This window comes from Mauremys mutica, chromosome 2, assembly GCF_020497125.1.
Source record: "Mauremys mutica isolate MM-2020 ecotype Southern chromosome 2, ASM2049712v1, whole genome shotgun sequence".
Classification (NCBI taxonomy): Eukaryota; Metazoa; Chordata; order Testudines; family Geoemydidae; genus Mauremys; species Mauremys mutica.
The window spans coordinates 190,148,269-190,160,982 of record NC_059073.1 but is presented as its reverse complement, the minus strand read 5'-3'; the positions used below and the strand labels follow the sequence as shown (position 1 = coordinate 190,160,982).

The 12,714-nt window shown below is 43.9% G+C and overlaps 1 protein-coding gene across 2 annotated transcripts in view; it reads right to left on the bottom strand.

The window, feature by feature from the left end:
- GRB10 (growth factor receptor bound protein 10) overlaps nucleotides 1-11,269 on the bottom strand; it is a 205,544-nt gene extending 194,275 nt beyond the window's left edge. For both annotated transcript variants that reach the window (XM_045005961.1, XR_006577008.1), the window contains exon 1: nucleotides 10,858-11,269. The gene's annotated coding sequence lies outside the window, so the exon portion shown is untranslated. The remainder of the gene's footprint in view (nucleotides 1-10,857) is intronic.
- Nucleotides 11,270-12,714: the final 1,445 nt, after the last annotated feature.

The following is a 12,714-nucleotide window of genomic DNA, read 5'->3' as shown; positions in this document are numbered from 1 at the left end:
AAATAAAAAGAACAATTAAGGCAGCTTTGCCAACTATGATTCTCAAGTCATTGAGAGTTCCCAGTAAGCCAGAGCTACTAGACAGCAACCTTGGGACTTTCTGGGATCAATTTAACAAAAAAAAAAAAAAAACAGATATGCTAGAGCCTTCCCTGCCACTTAGTTTTGATCCTGCTCCTTGTCTAGCACCACAACTCAATAGAGGAATGCAAAATGGATGGGGAAATCCCAAAACCATGGTCTATTGCAGATTGCTACAATTCTTTGGCAAACCCATGTTGGCTCCGACGGTTTCTTTTACTCCCTTTTACGACTGCCAATTAGTGTTTTGGGTCTGAAGTAACTTTACTGCCAACACAAAAAAAAAATCCCTATACTATTTAACGTTTAAGAAGCGACTTGTCTCTTCACACTTCATGTGATGTTTTATGAAAAGCAAGTTTATTAAAAAGCCTGTGATTCACTTAGCAATTGAGAGCAGTATTTTGGTGATTTGTGGGAAGGGGTGAGAGTCTTGATACACACATATTTGTAGATACTGTATGCTTTTAGATAGCTTTGTACAACACAGGCCCACATAAAGGTTGGCAGGAACAGCATTAATAGAATTGTCAAATGTTAGTTCACAAATACATGTGTATGAAAGATTGATTTCTGATCTAGCATACTGGACTTTGCATTAAACGGAGGGAGATTTACCTGATTGGAAAGACTGAGCTCTTTACACAGCAACAAGTGGGCAAAGCTCTCTCACCAGCTGGTGCTGAACTAGCAGATATGCTGGCTAAAAGGTTCTGAAGAGATGGGCTGTTCACGTTTTCTTATAACCAACACTCCAGGAAGCCTGAATTGCAGGTCTTCACTGCTTGTCTGTGCACTTACCCTTGCTCTGTTTTACCCAAGTAATAATTTGACAACTCAAGTCAAAAGTAATTCTGCATTTAAGGGACAGAAAACTGACATTTGCTGACTTTACTGAAAGAGACGGTGAGTAAAGAACCACGGCTATTTTCACACTCATTTCAGTAACAATTGTCCTAATCCAAGCAGGAGGGGCTGGTAATAGTACCTGGAAACAGTCGGTCCTACAACCTCTGAAAGGGCAGGAGAGCTAGACGATGGGACATAAAGATGAGATGGTGTCCAACTATAGCAGCTGGTAGGTCCCAATTTGCTAAGTGATGCAACAAACATTTGTGCTTTTATTTGATTCTACCTATTACAAGGTAACTCCTGGATGTGAACCATTTTACTGAACAGCAGTGGTGCCTCTTTCAAGCAAACCTCTTTCAAGCCACAACCCTTTTCCACCCACGTGAAGGAAAAATGTTCTTGAGGAACCCATTTCCCTTTCAACCATCCAAGGGGGTTAAAATAAGTGGGTTAGTGGTAGGAAGGTATAGTGCAAATAAGTCAAATTTCATTGTCTTAAAGAAAAACAGATACTTATGCCAACATTATTCTAGTTACCTACTGTTACTTACATTACTAGAAGCACTAACACTGTTACCGTCTATGAAGTCCTGATGCATCAAGAGTTTTAGTCTAGAATTCTGACAGGATTCAGAAAAGTACCATGTGCAAAAGGCTGGGGGGAGAGGAGCAGGAGGAAGAGGAGGATGAGCCATAGCTATGGTAATATTACTATAAAGACAAACTTGCATGACTGAGTTGCATGTCAAAGTGACCTAGAGATTATTTTTAGAATGGTTGGTAGAATAACCAGTACCACAGGTAGCCCTCCTCCAGGAAATAATGGCAGCAGACGACAATGCATCCAACTTTATCTTTGAGCCCAGTTTTCGAACTGGATTCCTGGAGTTCGGAATGCAAATACTAATTCTTGTGTCTACAATGGACTCCTAAATGCTTAGACATCCTGTCTTTAATTAAGTTTAGGAACGAGTGTGCAACATGAGGCCTAGCCAGATTTCTATTGCAATGGATTAGCTTGCATGTTACTCCACAGAGCCCTGCTCACCCACCAACAGCATCAGAAGAGCTTGAGAATTCTGCTTGGGTCTCCCAGCCAAGATAAAGCCTTAGCCAAGCTCCCTACACACAGACACTAAATTCTGTGGCCTGTCTGGGTTGACTCCAGCTTGTTTGACCCAGCAGCGTGGCATTAATAAAACATTTATTTTTTTTCCTGGTGGTTTCCTCTTAGACTTGTCATTTCTAGATATTTTTGCAGTGGATTTTTTTGCTCTGACACGCTGAGGCAGAACTGACCTTAACCACTAGAGCTTGGACATAGACAAAGTTCCTCTTGGGAACTTTACCAGCTTAATTGCTTCCAAGTCCGCAAGCCATTCCATGTTAGCTAGAACTATATGCCATTTTAGTTTTGCAACAGAGCCTTTAAATCAGGTTAAATTGCTCCTAGATACTGTAAGACAATATCACAAGATGCTCAAAAGGGAGGGTGAGATGACTGGACACGAAAGGCCTGAGAAATTCTAGTCTCTTCACAACCAGCTGGCTTTGTAATGACTACCAGCAGTTTTTCCTCCATTCATAGGAAGAGAAACAGTTAAATGCATGTCCAACGTATCCAAGACTAAAAGATTAGTACAGCACCACATTCTTCAATCCTACTGATGCAGCAATTGGCAGAACCAGCACTACCTTATAATGCCATGAGAAAGTTACCTGAACCACAACCCTGTTGTACTTTGCAAGTTTCATCATACTAAATATTTGATTTCCACCTACCATATAGGCTGCACACCTCTAGAATCAGCTGTGCTATTCTTCAGAATTGCTCCTTTGACTTTAAAGCTTTGACATCATAAGTTTTCATCATAATCCACCTTGATAGCAAGGATTTCAAAGCTTTTTCTGATCAGAATATAGAACAAGTGCAATTCTCTTCCTGTAATATTCAGCCCAGTTTCAGTATCTCTAAGGCTTTTACTTTAGGAGCTTAATTTTAGGCTCTTTTTTTTGGAAAGTCTTGACTTTCCAGTTTCTTCCTTACCGTTCTTCCTATATATTCACACAAAGTGACCATTTGATTTATCTGGAGTGCTTTGGTATCAGAAGGAGGATGGAAGAACTATTTCCCAGTATATGAAACGGTGTTGATATTTAGGCGTTATACCACACACAAAACTCAAGTCTGCTGCTTGCTGGAAGCCTTCTATGATATTCTGCCCCCCAAGGAAGCAGTGCACTTAATAGGATCTGAACTGCCTCTACACAGGAAAGAGAAGGGGTGTTAGGAAGACAGGGAGGAAGGGGGCTAAAAATTAGAATATGTATGTTACGCACCTTTTAGAAGATCTGGACACACAGCTCATTAACAACTCCCACTAAGGCCGATCCTGTCTAAACTGCCACCCACACCACACTACAGAGGGTGTAAGCAGCAAGTAGCATTTCATCTCTTCTGTTGCTACAGCTGAGTTTTTAGCCCTCCTTCTCAACTCTCATGAAGCTTTCAAACAAACAAAATGGGGTTCAAGTGAGGTATTGCTTAACTGTCAAGGGCTGTAGTCTATAGCAGTTTGTTAGAACATCCCGCTAAATAAAAGACAGTGAAAACCTTTGATTCACGTAAGTCAAATACAATCATCACTGTCCTATTGTTTCTGATCAGTTTTAAAAGCCAGGTAGTTTCCCCCCTAGAAAGGCCACGACTATGGATAGCTTCAGCTAGAAGCTTACTTCCCAGAAGAGCTAGACATCCGCTAGCTAGTATTCTAAAAATAGTACCTTAGTCAGGGGCAGCACAGGAAGCAGGTTGAGAAAGCCTCCCAGTACATGCCCAGGGCATCCGGGCAGGGTGGTACTTGGGCAGCTAGACCTGAGCCCCCCACCTGTGGAACCCCAAGCTTACACTGCTATTTTTAGCATGCCAGCTCAAGCAGAGGTAGCACATGTCTACCTGCTCTGGGAAGCATGCTTCTAGCTGTAGAGTCACCATTTTCAGACCACTAGAAGTAGAACAACCAGAAAGCAGAGTAAAATTCAGAACCAAGGGCAAATCAGCCTCAAGTACATTTAAAGAAGTTATCCGTCTGTTTCATGACTCCCTGGTGCTCAGAAGTTCAGTACCTTTAATAGAAGACAAAAGACAAATCCAAGTTGACACTATAGTTCATGAGTTCTTGCAGGGAGGGTTTCTTAAAGCCACTCTTCATAAAGAGATTGAGACAGATCCTCCATCAAGACAGTGTGGAACGGCAGGTCTTGTGTAGTTTAGGCCCTGCAGGCAAGAGCTGGGTGTGTCAATCTGGTAGATAAGCTCAGCGGCTGACTCGTCACAAAACAGCCCGGGGGAGGAAGCGTAAAGATCCTTCACAGCCTTTGGCCTAATGGTTAAGGTGCTCAGCCAGGATGTGTGAGAACCTGGTTCAATTCCTCCCAGTGAGAAGAAGGGATTTGAACAGGGATCTACCAACCTTAGAAGTGAGCACCCTACCCACTGAACTACAGAATATTCTGATATAGGTCTGTCTCCATCACTCTTGTTGAAAAGTAGAATATTAACTAATTAAAGTGAGCCAAAGAGAGAGAGAAAAAAAAGTCACTCTATAGTCCAGTGGATGGAGCACCCACCTGAGAGATGGGAGACCCCAGTTGAAATCCCTTCTTGTCAGGCAGAGGAGGAAACTGAACTGGGGTCTCCCACATCCCGGGTGAGTATCCTAACCACTGGACTAAAGGTTATGAAGGACGTCCTCCTCTATCACCATTTTGTACAGAGTTAGGTACTTGAGCTGCCTGACTCCAGGTTCCCAGCTGTGCACTGCAAGCAGAGATAGCACTGAACTCCACGAGAAGGGTGGAGTAAGGACACATCCTTTTCATTAGCATCTCCTATTGGCTAACGTAGGCAGAGCCTCACCTCGCATGTTGCCTTTTGGGGAATCACATTCTAGGGTGCCTATTTCTTCCTATTTCTGTTAGTCTATAAGGTGCCACAGGACTCTTTAACGCTTTTTATTTCTCCCTAGTCTTTGTAGAGGGAGCCAAGGCACATAACTCAGGCTTTGCAGATCCCATTGATTTTCCAGGCATTGAGAAGTTAAGCATTGCAACACCCCTTGTCACCAGACCATCATCTCACCTCATAGTTGTGCTGCATCAGAATCCTGTCATTGGAAAAATGTATTCAAATGCTACTTCCACTGGCAATATGCAAAGTGAGTGTAAAATGCAGAGTTACAGCTGTGTGTGTGTGTGGAAATAAAGCAGTCTGACCCACTGAGAAGTCACTTATTGATACAAGAACAATTGTTCTATAAAGTGCAAAGTCTTGAGTTATGATAAAGGAATCCATTCACTTCTCAGGAGATGTTGGTAATAGTAATGCAGAAGAATCACTCAATGCTCAAGGCACTTCTAGTTTGATAGGAGTATAACATACAGTAAAAAGCAGTTAGCACCAAGACCCTCCTAAATGGATTTTATTAACAACATACAGTTGAGCTAGAACAGAGACCAAGCACCCAGTGATACTTTCCTGAAAGGCAGTAATCATAAGGCTAAGCCATCAGGAGTTCCCCTTGCACAGTGTACTAAGCTTCTGAAATTTTAGCTTTTTACAAGTTTACATCTATGCATGTATTTTGACATAACCACTGATTCCTCTTCTGGAATAATGTTCAAGAAATTAAAATGTTACCATTCCCTTTTCCCCATCCCAAAGTTTTAGTTAGGAGTGAAGGGTAGTTTTGGTGTGTGAATCTTAAAGTTCACTAGCTCGGTTGAGATTAGTTTCTAAACATTTTAGAGATGAAGTCAAAAAGTTGCCTGAATTCTGACTTTTGCCCTTCATCTCTGGGATGTTTCAGAAACCAGTAACACTGACATTTTTAGGAGGATAGCTAAAAGTTAAACATTTTATATGCGCCAAGGAAAGCATAAAAGAAAGGCGAGAGTTAAGTCATCCATCTGGTAAGGTTAAGGGGGGAAAAGGGGACTACGAAGGTGGAGCAGGAGTGGAATGACGAGGCTTTGAAGCACCCAATTCTTTGCCAGCAATCAAAGGGTTTTCATATATGAAAAATTCAAGCAAGCTGCAAGGCAGATTTCTGGAGACTCCATGGGATTCAGTCCAATTGCTACTTCCCAATGAAAAAACACGTTTTGAAGTTAGGCAAAATGTCATCTTAATTGCTCCAGAAGCAGAGAGTCAGTCTGTCTGTCTCTGTGTGTCTCTCTCTCTCTCACACACACACACACACACACAGAGCTAGGTTCAGGGCAAGAGTTTCAGGATTTTGTATAGTGATAGCAATCAGCACTTAAAAATTATTTAGAAGCTATTTAATGGGTTGATTTTTTTTTTGAAAGTGCCACTAAGTTATGTGTGTTGTGAAACAATGAAGAAAATTATGAGTACCACTCTTGAAAGTGGCAAGGCTGCAGCTAAGATGGCAAAAAAAATAGAATCCCTAGATTATGGGCAATAGAGACCCTGTTACATTACCAAACAGCACTGCATTTTCTCATCATGGTGATGTAATGGAAAGTGATATTGCAGAAGACTACAGCATCATTCACTCCTGACTCAGTTACAGCCCTCAGCAAGCACAAGCTCATATTCACAACAACATATCCTCATCACTACCCATCTTTACATTAGTCTTTTTGACATTTGTGTCCCCTACGCCTACAGGACAGGAGTACTTTGGTCAGTCTATTCAGCAAATCGGCTGAAGTATGACAACCACAACTGTTGCTTTGTAAGACAATTTCGTCCAAGCCTGTCAGAGCTTTGGATCGCAGGCTCCTTTTGCTCTCACTGGATGACTGAGCATTTCCTCCACAGCATGCTCAATACAGCCTGCCAGAAAAGTTTGATTTCCTATTTTTTCCTGCTGAAAGCTAGTAGAAACTGGCATCAATTTAGGTTGGGAAGAATCAGATGCCAGTTTACCAGTAGTTTAAGTAAACATATGTTTACAATTACCTCGTTCATCATGACCTACTTGTGTGGAGTTGCCTTTTTGGAACTAGTTCATGTTTACTGACTCTGGTCTCTGAACAAAGCTGAAACGTTAAAATTTACTGTAACTGAGAGAGCCATTGTATCAGCACCCTGCTCGAAAAGTTAGGGCCATATGATTCTGAGACATGAATTGATACACAATGCTAAGACAAACACTACACTGGGTTTCTCAGGGAAAGCTGCACTCTGAGTAGAGCCACTGTGTCTCCTGGCATATAAATGACCCTCCGACATCACCACAAAAAAAGTTCTCTTCAAACAGAAAGGAGGTGCAGATTGTGTTGTGTGCTAGCTGGTCCTTTGAAGAGCTGTATCTGCTCGGACTTGTCCCCAGCAGTCAAGAGGGGACATCTCATCCTACATTTTAAGCTACCTAAAGAGCAAGCCCAAAGAAAACTACCACAAAGACCACAATAATAAGACATTTCATAGGGTCAGACATCTCAAATTTCAAAAGAATAGTTTCTTTGCTTTTCCTAGCTTGGGCGCTGATGGGAAAGAAATTCTTATGGGAGAAAAAATTCTATTTTTTACATTGAAAACCAGTTCATGCATCCCTAGTAATAAATTAACATAGAGGGATAGAATGGAAATGCCAAGAAGTTAATACAGCAACACTACCACAACCCATTAAGTTATAGAACATTACCAAATGGTGTTTAAATGTTTACCCAGTCTAACGTCAAGCAAACATTTTGAAGTAAAGGAATCAAGTTTACAGCAGTTTTTACTAATCCAGTGAAAGTTTTACCTAGACAAGTCAAATGATTGAGTACTTCCAGAGTCCTACAAGTGCAAGTTAGTACAACCCCTTAAAGCCCTCTGGTGTTACATTCCCTTGTATGACTGGCAAGGGGGCTTTGCTATGAAATTCTCCATTCAATTAGGGGCAACCACCTCAATATCTACATATCTAGATGTGTGGTGTCTAAGTGGAAAGCCTCAGAGAAGCTGGTTGTGGCTCCCAGCCTAGAGCTGCTCTGCAGTATACCAGCTGCAAACAGTCTCCAGTTGGACATCTGCTAACTGGGGATTGTCAGATAACATCCTCCCCTTCCTTACCAGTGTTGCAAGGGCTGCTGGAAGAGATGGCACATGGCCTAGCTATACCATCTCTATGCCAGCTGGCGACTCCCCATCTTGGAAGAAACCTTCAGCTAGGGAGATCCAGCTACTTTTAGCCTTTACACACCAGTGGACTGCAATTCAGGATCTGGCCCACAGTTCACAGGAAGACTTGTAGCGATTCTTGTTAGATTCAAAGTCATTTAACTATGCATGACACAGGGTTGCAAATGTTTGCTCTACATATATGACTATACCAGCTGTGTTCTATGAACAGAACTGAACTACAGATATCCATTTTACATTTAGGTAATGCTTTCAAAATAAATACAAAACCACCACTGAAAGCAAGTCACGCCTGGGTTAGAGGTTGAAAGCCAACATGCACAACAGTAGGAGAGAGGATATTTTGACTGACAAAAACCAAGGAAACTCACTAGAACATGCAGCCAGAGCAAATATGATCTACTATAAGAACAAAGAGTGAAAATGAAGTACAACATTAGCAGGCGGGGAGGAGGGAACAAACAAACTTCAGGCAAGTGTAGAGGTCCTGCTTCCATACATTAGCATTCAGAACCGATGTTACCAAACATGACTTTTTAGTCTGTTTGCTGTGTGTTGTGCAGTATATTTTAAAACTAGACCATATCAAAACTTGCTTGGCTCAAAGATTAAGTTTATTCATTAGACTACAATTCTACATCTTGAGACCAAAGGCAAGAGAAAGAGAGGAACATGCTTCTTGAACAGCCACATCTCTTCCATTCAGACCGTACTAGGGAAATGATGTGTATGTTCTGAGCATTCTGGATGTCCCTTCACTCCTCTTCCCCCTATCTAAATGAACTAGATTGAAGTAGCAGGCAAGGCTGTCATTTACACCATTTAATATTTCAGGCACATGTCCTCCTTCCACTCAGGTTGTCTAATCTCCATACTTTTTTTTTTTTTAAACCTGTCCTCATAACTCACTCCTTTTAATCCTGGGATTAGCCCTGTTGCCCTCCTCTGTACCTTTGAGTGCTGTAAGTGCAACTAGCCCATGAATTTAAGAATAAGTCAACCTGAAATCTTGTAACTGCTTACTGATCTCATCTCCTACAAAAGCTTTGTTCAAAAGATCACTCAAGCACCTCTGTGAAGCGATACAATTTCACTTGACTATTAAGTTCAATTTAGAAATCTAACATTCCACTCCTACCCTCTTCGTGGTGCCAATTGTTGTTTCTCACTTGACATGAGTAAAATCATGAACAAGCACAGAATTGCTGTGTGAACCTTGATCAGTATTGCTTTGACATACCAGCAACATATGTTCCCAGTTCAACAAATCAAAACATTTTACACAAAACACCACTGCCGATACAGTGGTGCTCCCAGGTGCTGAATCAGCACTTTCCATACTACTTCTAAAATAAAATGTTATGTGGATTTTAAGGGAGGTGGGGGGCTGGCAGTTTAAATCCTAAGCAAAAGAGATTTTGCAATAGTGCATCTGCCGAACCAATTAACTGCAGACTTTCTTTTATAAAATGATACAGTTTAGGTCCCAGTTTGCAAAATGGCAAACGATTATAAAAGGGGAGTCCATGCGGAACAGCTTTCTGCTGCTCTACCTCCAATCATGAGTTGGAAGTGGGAGAGGACAAGAGGGCAGAAGGTAAAAACTTCTCCTTCCAACCCAAGTCTTATTTTACACAGAACAGGTTACAAGAAGCTACCCAATATTACCCAGAGGCCAACAAAATGCTGTCCCACACCAATGTTCAAATATTCCCCTTACTCCCAAATACTTGAGTTTGCTGCTACCATCACAGATTTACAAAACAGAAGAGAAGGAAGGTGGCAGCATCCACGAGTGGCACTTTTGTGAACTGTCCTTTACCTCAGTGTTCTTCCCGAAAGAGGAAAAAAAAGGCAAGGAATAGGATTTCAGACCTAAACTTTTAATATCTCTGGGAAAAGCAGAGCAAAAGAAACAGTTTAGCTTTCCTGTGGCCCTGTAAAAGCAGCTGCAGTGCCAGATAAATACTTAGAAAGTGCAGGCTAGTAAGTACAGCACCCCCCAGAACTGGTGCAAATGGAAAATCAGGCTAGGAGAAGAACCATGTTCACAGATGGATTAAGAATAGGATTTATTCTGTGGCTCAAGATCCCCTCTGATCGCTGCAGTCCCAGCCTCCCCGCAACACACTTTTCTTCAGGGCTTGAAAGGATCTCACGTCTGACAACGGAATGGTTCAAATACGTGCACAGGCTCAATGACTCCCCCAAGGGGCTAATAAAGGTCCAAACGAGAAGAGAAAAGAGAACACGGCAAACTACTAACAACGGATTCTCAGCATTAAACTCGCCTGAAGTCTTGTCACTCGGGGGGGGGGGGGGGGGGAGAAAAATGGAAAGTGGTTCCAGTTTTCCAGCCCGGTTTAATTGGGAAGTTTTGAAAGTGAGCAACTAAATCCGAAGCCAGAGAAAGAGAATTGCACACTCCTCCCCCAGCTCTAATCTCAGCTAGTAAGGACCCAGCACACAAGCTCCCTAGCTGATCTATATATACGCACAGGCGCGCTGTCCCCTTGCAATTTAGCCCCATTGCCTCTGGCGTCCTCCCTCACCCCAGCCTGTTCTGGGGCGGAGTGGGAGTGCCTAAGCCAGTGCATTTTGCATTTGCAGCTTTGGACCTCTCTCAACTGTTTGCTCCTGCAGACTGTCCACCCCCCGAAATTCCTCCGCTTTCCCCCTTGCAAGAGACGCATGCAGGATATTACATGCCCACCCCAAAAGGGGGCTGGGGTGAGCATTGGACCTTCGCCCCCCGATTCTCTTACCTGCTGCCTGCGGTTCCTCTTTCGCCCTCGTGGCCTCCCTCCCGCTGCTCAGGACACCAGCGCTGCCCCCTCCCCCTCTTGAGAGCTTCTCTGTGCGTCTGGCTCCTTCTGTCTCGCACGCTCCGATCAAGTTTTGTTGCTGCTGTTCTGGTGGGGCCGGGAGCAGAGCAGGCAGCGGGGGATGCTATGGGGAGTCGGGGTAACTTCGTAGCGCGGAGTGGGAGAGGGGGAAAGTTAAACTCCCAGCACACACGCCAAAAAACTATACGGTGCGGGAGGGATTTGCAAAGAAAACTTCTGCCCGTGCTGCTGCGGATCCTGCTCCTGCTCCTGCTCCTTCCTCCAGGTTCCTGGTATTAACACGGGGCTACGTGCCCCTGCCACCGAGATCTTGCTTCGTACTCAGCTGACTCTCCAGCTTAGGATGCATCATCTCCACCGCCCCCCTCCCCCTTTAATAGGCTTTAAACCCACCTCCCACCCCGGCACCGCCTCCTTCACGCAGCCGCAGCCCGAGCCGTTCCACGCCCCAGCCGGCCGCGGCCGGGGACGGGCCAGTGCGCTCCGCTGGGAGTTCTCCCGCCCGGCCCGGGCTTTGCTTTCCAGCCGCCCTGCTCCCTGCGCCAGCCGCCTGCCAGCCTCCCTCCAGCCCGGCTGCAGCCGGAGCTGCTGCCGCTGCTTCCCGGCTGGTCGCTGTGCTGACACAAACGCGCCCTAGGTTTGCCCGAGCTCGGCCACTTGCTCCCAGCACCCCGGGCCCGCTCACAGTCGCGCCGCTCTGGGACTAAGCACACACGTGTGCGTACACGCTGAGCTGCTGCCTGCACCCGCCACTAACGCCGTCCACACACACACGCACCGAGCCCAGGCTCACTTGCATTCCGCCGCACACGGTTTCAGACTCACACTCACCCAGCGCAGCCTCTCACACTTCTGTCACACGCAGACACTCTCACTTGGCTCTGGCAAACCCACAGCTATGCATTGCTGGCAATCATCCTCCTTACACTGACTTTGCACACGCATGCACTGTGCTCACCTACACTCCTGGAGACACAGTGACTTGTGCTCACTCTCACCATCACCACTCACACACACACCTTACGCACTCACTGTTCACTCTCACCATCCCTGCTTACACACACACAACTTTCTCATGTATATTGTGCCAACAGAAATATTCACACACACTGGGATGAGGCTTGCCCAATGGATGGTAATGCTGTTTCACATTTGGACCAGGTAGAATAAATGCAAAAACAGGATAGTTAGATTTGTGCTCTGCAAGAAACTGAGTGCCATTAATGAAAAAGGAGGTTGAAGTGCTGCTGTGCAAACAGAAAAGCCAAAAAATGCATCAGTAACAGCCGGAGTGACTGGACCAGCCTGGATTAAACGGACCAGGCCACACTTCTTAGCATCTATGCAAAATTATCCTAATTAATGACAATAAAATAATTGAGAAGGGATATTAAATCTTGTATTTCAGACCCTAGAAAAGTCACGTTTTCTGTTCAAAGATTACACTGCTCTACAGCCAAAATGCTTCTGAAATAAATGTAGGCCAACTTTACTAATTCTGGGTCACTGAGAACGAAAATGATGCTTAAAATTGTTGATTGGCTCTAGTTTTCAAGATATGCTATTGGGTCAGTATATACGACCCTTGACTTGGGAATAGCGGAGGATAAGTGAGTTATAAAGGGAAGGGATCTCAATTTAAACCAGAAATGACTAAAATACATCTTTGACTGGATCTATGAATAAATCTATGACTGGGTTTGGACAGTACTTGCTTTTTAGGCAAAACAATGAATGATGCAATCTGAAGCTGGTATTGCGTCATACATGATATGA